We start from the raw sequence: 6,402 nt of genomic DNA on the forward strand, positions 1-6,402 counted from the left end.
TTTATTTATTTATTTATTTATTTATTTTACTTACTTACTTACATGGTTCTTTTCCTGCTTCTCTTCAGGCTGGCCACAAGGTGTCTGCGGCAGCAGAGAGTATGTGGGACTTCTCCATTTGTCCACTTGTGTTTGTTAGCAGTTGTAGTGTGAGGAGAGCTCTGTTAGCATCCATTGCTGCTCTGTCGACAGGACTGGGAAGCTGCTAACAGTGGGGTTTTCTTACATGAATCATGGTTTCTAATTCTGAGATTGCGTCTGTAGCAACAACTTAGCTCAAATTTTCAATGAAAGTACCAAGAATATGCAGCCAGCCTGTTGAAAGCCTGACAAGATTTTAGTACTTGGAATAAAATAGGCAAACAAAGTAGACACCAAACCAAAACCCACACTTTCCAAGGCTGGGTGCCACTCTGTTGTGGCTTTGTAATGCTAATGACGTTGTTCCCTTGGCTCAGAGAGATAGCCCTGAAGTACCAGCCCTTTGTAACATTCACCAGCCTGCAGTTAGCGTGCCTTGTGACAGCCATCGAGGGTTGTGATGTCCCAGTCTTCAGTATCTGCTCACGTTATCCTCAGTCTCACCAGTTCACTTGGGGGAATTGTGACATCAGTGAAACTCCCGGCTTGCAGTGTCACCTTCAGGTGTCCCCCAAGCTATCACACCACTCTCTCCAGAGTGTGACTTGTCTAGTGTGGCTGTTACTGAAGCCATTTAGCATCGACCTTGAAGTGTGTAGCAACCCAATGCTTTTCCTTCGGGTACAACTCAGTCTGAGGCTTATTGCTACCGCCCTGTGTGGGACAGTGGTGTGACACTGTCCCTAAGGTATACACACTCCACTGTCCCCTTTCTTGCCTTCCATCCTGCAGTTGCTCTGTGCTGTTCCCTCCCTGCACCCTGGGAAGCTTGTGCTCCCCATGTGAGCGGAGCTGCGGGCAGTTGGCCTTACCTTACTCTCTGACTTTTTCATGGGTTGTTTTTGTTTTTTTTTTTCTCATACACTCTATTTTGATGTTTTTCTCTTCCCAGATTCTCTCCATCTCCCTGCCTATCCAACAACATGTTCTGTCCGTCTCCCCCCACCCCCAGTCCCCCAACAAAAAACGAAGACAAAAACCACAAACAAGCAAAGCAGCCACAGAACTTGTTGTGTGCTGGCCAAGTCTGCCTAGGCATGGGGCCTCCTGAGGTGTAGTGGTTAGTTAGTTGGTAGACCCAGTGACAGACACTCCTGAGAAGGTGACCTCCTCTTCCCCAGCAGGCATCAATTGTAAATGGTTTCTTGGTTAGAGTAGGGTTTAGCATCTTCCCCTTTTTTCTTTTTCTTTTTCTTCTTTGGTTTTTTGAGACAGGGTTTCTTTGTATAGCCCTGGCTGTCCTGGAACTCACTTTGTACACCAGGCTGGCCTTGAACTCAGAAATCCACCCGCCTCTGCCTCCCAAGTGCTGGGATTAAAGGTGTGCGCCATCACGCCAGGCTCCCTCTTTTCTTTTTGAGACTTTTTTTTCCTGTCTAGCCTTGGGCTGTCCTAGAGCTCCCTCTATAGACTACAATGGCCTCAAACTCAGAGCCACCTTCTACCTCCTGAGTGTGCGCCACCACTGTCTAGCAGACCGTGTTTCTCTGTATAGCACTGGCTGTCCTGGAACTCACTTTGTAGACAAGGCTGGCCTCAAACTCAGAAATCTGCCTGCCTCTGCCTCCCGAGTGCTGGGATTAAAGGCATGTGCCACCACTGCCCAGCTTCTAGCAGACTTTTTAAATACATTTTAAAAATAATTTTTATTTTATGTTCATTGTTTCTTTGACTGCATGTATGTCAAGCCCCAGCATTGAAGTTAATGTAGATGATGTGAGCTGTCATATGGGTTCTGGGAATTGAACTGGGTCCTTTGGAAGAATCAGTGTTCTTAACCATTGAACCATCTTTCTAGGCCCCATCCCAATATTTATTTGTTTGTTTGTTTTGAGGCAGGGTTTCTCTGTGTAGCCCTGGCTGTCCTGGAACTCACTCTGTAGATCAGGCTGACCTCTGACTCAGAGACCTGCTGCCTATCTCTGCCTCTCAAGTGCTGAGATTAAAGGTGTGGCACAGTGCCTGGCTTACTTCCCCTTTTCAGTGCTGGCCTTTTTTCGATTAAGGTTTAGAGTGTTGAGTAGGTAGGTACTGGTGTGATGTGTGCAGGTCCATGTTTCTCTCTTTTTTTGTTCATGCTTGTGTTTTGCTTGTGTTGTTTTGTGTTTGCCATGCTTGGGGCACAGCATAGAGCCTCACCAATGCCAGGCACCCCCATCCTCCCACTTCCCCCACCCCCACCTCCCCAGTCCTACCCATGGCTTCCTAATCCTAGTCAGGCCCAGGACTCTTGTAGTTGGTGAGAAATCTGGAGCTTTGTGGGCGACCTCATCCTCTGCAGAGAGAATGAAGGCTTTGCTCCCTCATAGCATTTGTTGTCTCATAGGATGGCCCTGACCTCCCAGGTAGAGAGGCTGGCTCTTCAGCCTGCTTGCATAGTTGTGCACTGCAGTGGGTAGCTGTCCTGTTTGGTCATCTCCCTTGATACTGAGAATCACTGAACAGAGCAAAGGGTTAGCTGATTACTTGCTTCAGAGCCACTTCATATTACCAGGTAAAGAGCACTAATTTGGGTCAGCTGACACACCCTCAGTTGAGTTTCAATAGCCCCTTTGGAAGCTTAGAGGCTGAGGAATGCTGTTCTCCAGTGCCCCCTAGTGTCACACCGATGGCAGTCCTCAAGTTTCCTGTGATACTGGTCTACACTCTGCAGTAGCCTGGGTCACCTCTCCACCTTCCCTGGGAAGAGACAATTTTTGAACAGGATGTCTTGTCTTGGTCTTTCTTCCCCGTCTTTTCTTACATTTGTAAATCCTGTCTTCCACTCCCAGGAGCTTTCTCTGCCTTTTGCAGTTTATCAGCATGTTGTAATTTCCCTTTTCACCTTCCTAGAAATGTAAACTGTTAAAATGTGTCCGATAGGAAGTACTCTGTGATAGTGGTTAGGCCTTTTCAGAAAGACTCAGTATTTTTTTTTAAGTTTCTTTTTTTTTTTTTTAAGATTTATTTATTTATTATATGTAAGTACACTGTAGCTGTCTTCAGACACACCAGAAGAGGGTGTCAGATCTCATTTCGGGTGGTTGCGAGCCACCATGTGGTTGCTGGGATTTGAACTCTGGACCTTCGGAAGAGCAGTCGGGTGCTCTTACCCACTGAGCCATCTCACCAGCCCCGACTCAGTATTTTTAATTTAATTAATTATGTGGGTCTTTTGCCTGCACATGTGTCTATGGACCATGTGCTCTTCAGGAATCCCCTGGGACTGGAGTTACGGATGCTTGTGAGCCACCTTGGGGTTGCTGGCAGTTGACCTCCAGACATCTGGAAAAGCAACCAGTGCTCTCAACTGCTGAGCCATCTCTAAAGTGATCTCTCAATGGTGTGCATGGCTGTAAAGCCTTTAAAAGGGATGGCACGTGATATCTGCGCTTAACATGGTCCATGCATCACCCCGGGAAGTTCTACCTGTTTTTTAATATTTATTTTACTTACACACACACACACACACACACACACACACACACACACACACACACACAGTGTTTTGCGAACATGTGTACCCTTGGAGGCCATAAGAAGGCATTGGGTTGCCTGGAACTAGCATTACAGGTGGCTGTCAGCCATTATGTATGTGGGTGATAGGAATAGAACTCGAGTTCTTTGGAAGAGCGGCAAGTGCTCTTCCTGGGGCATCTCTCCATCTTTAACTGGTTGCCTCCCAGGTATGAGTCACCTTGATTAGGCAGATATAATTATGTATCTTGTACAGTAAACCCCACCTCCCTTTTTTAATGAGTCCTTGGCCTCCGATCTTAGTGTCTCCATCTTCCCTGACTTTGACAGTGACTTTTCAAGTATCAAGGGTTCTGTTACACATTGTGACTTTGTCCCATCAGAATGATTTTTGAGTGAACAAAGCTGGTGCCTAGGGAAGGCCTATAGGGATGCATTAGCAATCAGAGGTGGAGACAGACCCTGGCGTATCCAGTGCACCGATGTTAGAACCTTGCCTGCTGGTTTCAGCTACAAAACTGAAGCAAGACGTTTTATATGTTGGTGTAATGGCTCACTGAAATACCTCATGAAAATAGATCTCATTGTGGCAGGGGGATGTGCTCTGTGCGTCTTGATGGGATTCATTGGTGCACAGGAACCCGTGGGAAGGGAGTCAGGATGGAGGTGCTAACAGCCCTGCTGTCCCCTTGTCAGTCACCAAATGATGTTTGGTGTCGCATAGCTCCAGTTAACAGGTCCTACAGTGTCCTTTGGTGGATTCAGTATTCTCAGCAGGATGTAGCTGAGGTCTTCACCACACACACACAGTTGGTGCCTGTGCAGCAGGGGATTTAAGCAGGACCTGTGAATTCTGTTTTTTATACCAACACAGTTTTTCATTTTGAATTTTGAGATGTGGTCTCTACACATCCCTGCTGTACAGGAAATCACTCTGTGGACCAGGCTGACCTCAAACTCAAGAGATCCCCCTGCCTCTGCTTCCCAAGCGCTATACTGCCATCCTATACTTAGTTTCTGTCTTGCCTGCATGTATGTCTGTGTAACAGGTGCATGCCTGGTGCCCATGGCGGCCTGAAGAATGTAATAGAATAGAGACAGTCAGACAGTTGTGTGACATCACGCGAACATAAGGAATTGAACTTCAGGAGTAACTTATCTTAGTCATTGAGCCATGTTTCCAGCCCCTAGTCAGTTTCTTGAATAAAACATGATTTAAAAAGAAAAATTCTAAAATAATACACCCTACTAACAACACTCCCTCCACAGAGCTCTGTCAGGCCTGGCTAGGTCACTAGTCCAGAGCTTCTGAACAAATGTGTGCATTTTTATTTCGCATCATGTGTGTGCCCACGCACGGGGGTGGGGGTGGGGTGGGGGTGGGGCTCTTTGATCAGCCTTATGTCTCTGTCTCCTTGTCTGTCTTTAACAGGCCCTCTTAGGTGGCCTTGAACTTAGACATCTGATACCCGTCTTCCTCTTCAGTGCCTGGATTAAAGGCAAATGCCACCATGTCCTGCTATGAATTATTTGCAAGAAAAGCACTCTGGCAGACTTTCAAGTGACACCAAATAAGGAACTAAGTGGAAGTCCCAGGAGAGATTGTCACCTGGTTCTTGTCACCTGGTTCTCCCCCCAGGAGGGAGCCTGGGTTCTGCAGTCAGACTGCACATTGCCAAGGTTTAGCCCTTTCTGAATTAACCATTTCTTTAAAAAAAAAAAATGGATTGTATGTGAACAAACTAGAAAGTGTGTTTCCAAGTGAAATTTAAGTGAACATTTCTGAGCTGGAGAGATGGTTCAGTGGTTAGAACCCTTGCTGCTCTGGTGGGTTTAGCTCCCAGCACCCACATCAGGCAGGTCAGAGACACCCATAACTTCAACAAGTCACACTGATTTAATTCTCATCCATAGATATCTTTCCTACATTGTTAGTAGTTAGTTAGTAATTAGTGCTTATTCCTAAGAGGACCCAAAAGGCTTTCTGAGTGTTGCTTCCCTTGAGAAGGGAGGTGTGGTCTCACTGGTGTCTCTGAGTTTCATTGGCTTTCACTGTATCCATCCCTGTCTGTCACCATAGTTCTCTTAATGGGGTTTCCAAACTTCCCATAGATGTCAGGATGTCCTGACCCCAGGCCCCCGCCGCGTGCTTTACAACTAACCACACCCCTGCTCCTTGAGGGTGAGTAACGTATTTATGGGATGGAATTCTGTGGAAGTAAGACGTCAGCATTTAGTTTCTTCTTGAGTTTTTAAAACCTCCTGATTACTATATACATTCTGCCACTAAGCACAGCAGTTGAAGTTTTTAATAAGTAATTTGAGTTGTCTGTTGTTCACCATTCATACTGTGGTTCTCCTGTTTCCTTCTCACACACTGCTCTGTGAGTGCTGTTAGTATAAGCTCTATGCTGCGAGCAATTGGTAAGAGGCTGAGTCAGAAAGCATTCATGAGAAAACTCTGTTTCCACCGTGACACGACGGCGGTCCACTGTCTGCTTGTGGTCCAGGACGTGTGCGGACTGCGGGAGAGGACGGCTTTGTCTTCAGGGTAGCCCCAGGGTGGTCTCCCTGTCACCCCCCCCCCAAGTGCTTTTGCATAATAAAGAGTGTTTTCCACTTACTTGGTGATAGGGTGTGCTTTGTAAACTTCCCTGGAGGCTGCTTCTGAATTTTTAATTTAATTTTTTGTTGTTGTTGTTTTTCCCGAGACAGGGTTTCTCTGTGTAGCCCTGGCTGTCCTGGAACTCACTTTGTAGACCAGGCTGGCCTCGAACTCAGAAATCCGCCTGCCTCTGCCTCCCA

The 6,402-nt window shown here is 46.6% G+C and overlaps 1 protein-coding gene across 2 annotated transcripts in view; it reads left to right on the top strand.

Annotated features, from left to right (window-relative positions):
- The window catches only part of Usp10 (ubiquitin specific peptidase 10), a 48,144-nt gene that overhangs the window by 14,254 nt on the left and 27,488 nt on the right, over nt 1–6,402 (top strand). The gene's annotated exons all lie outside the window — the stretch shown is intronic.

This window comes from Mus caroli, chromosome 8 (assembly GCF_900094665.2).
Source record: "Mus caroli chromosome 8, CAROLI_EIJ_v1.1, whole genome shotgun sequence".
Lineage (NCBI taxonomy): Eukaryota > Metazoa > Chordata > Mammalia > Rodentia > Muridae > Mus > Mus caroli.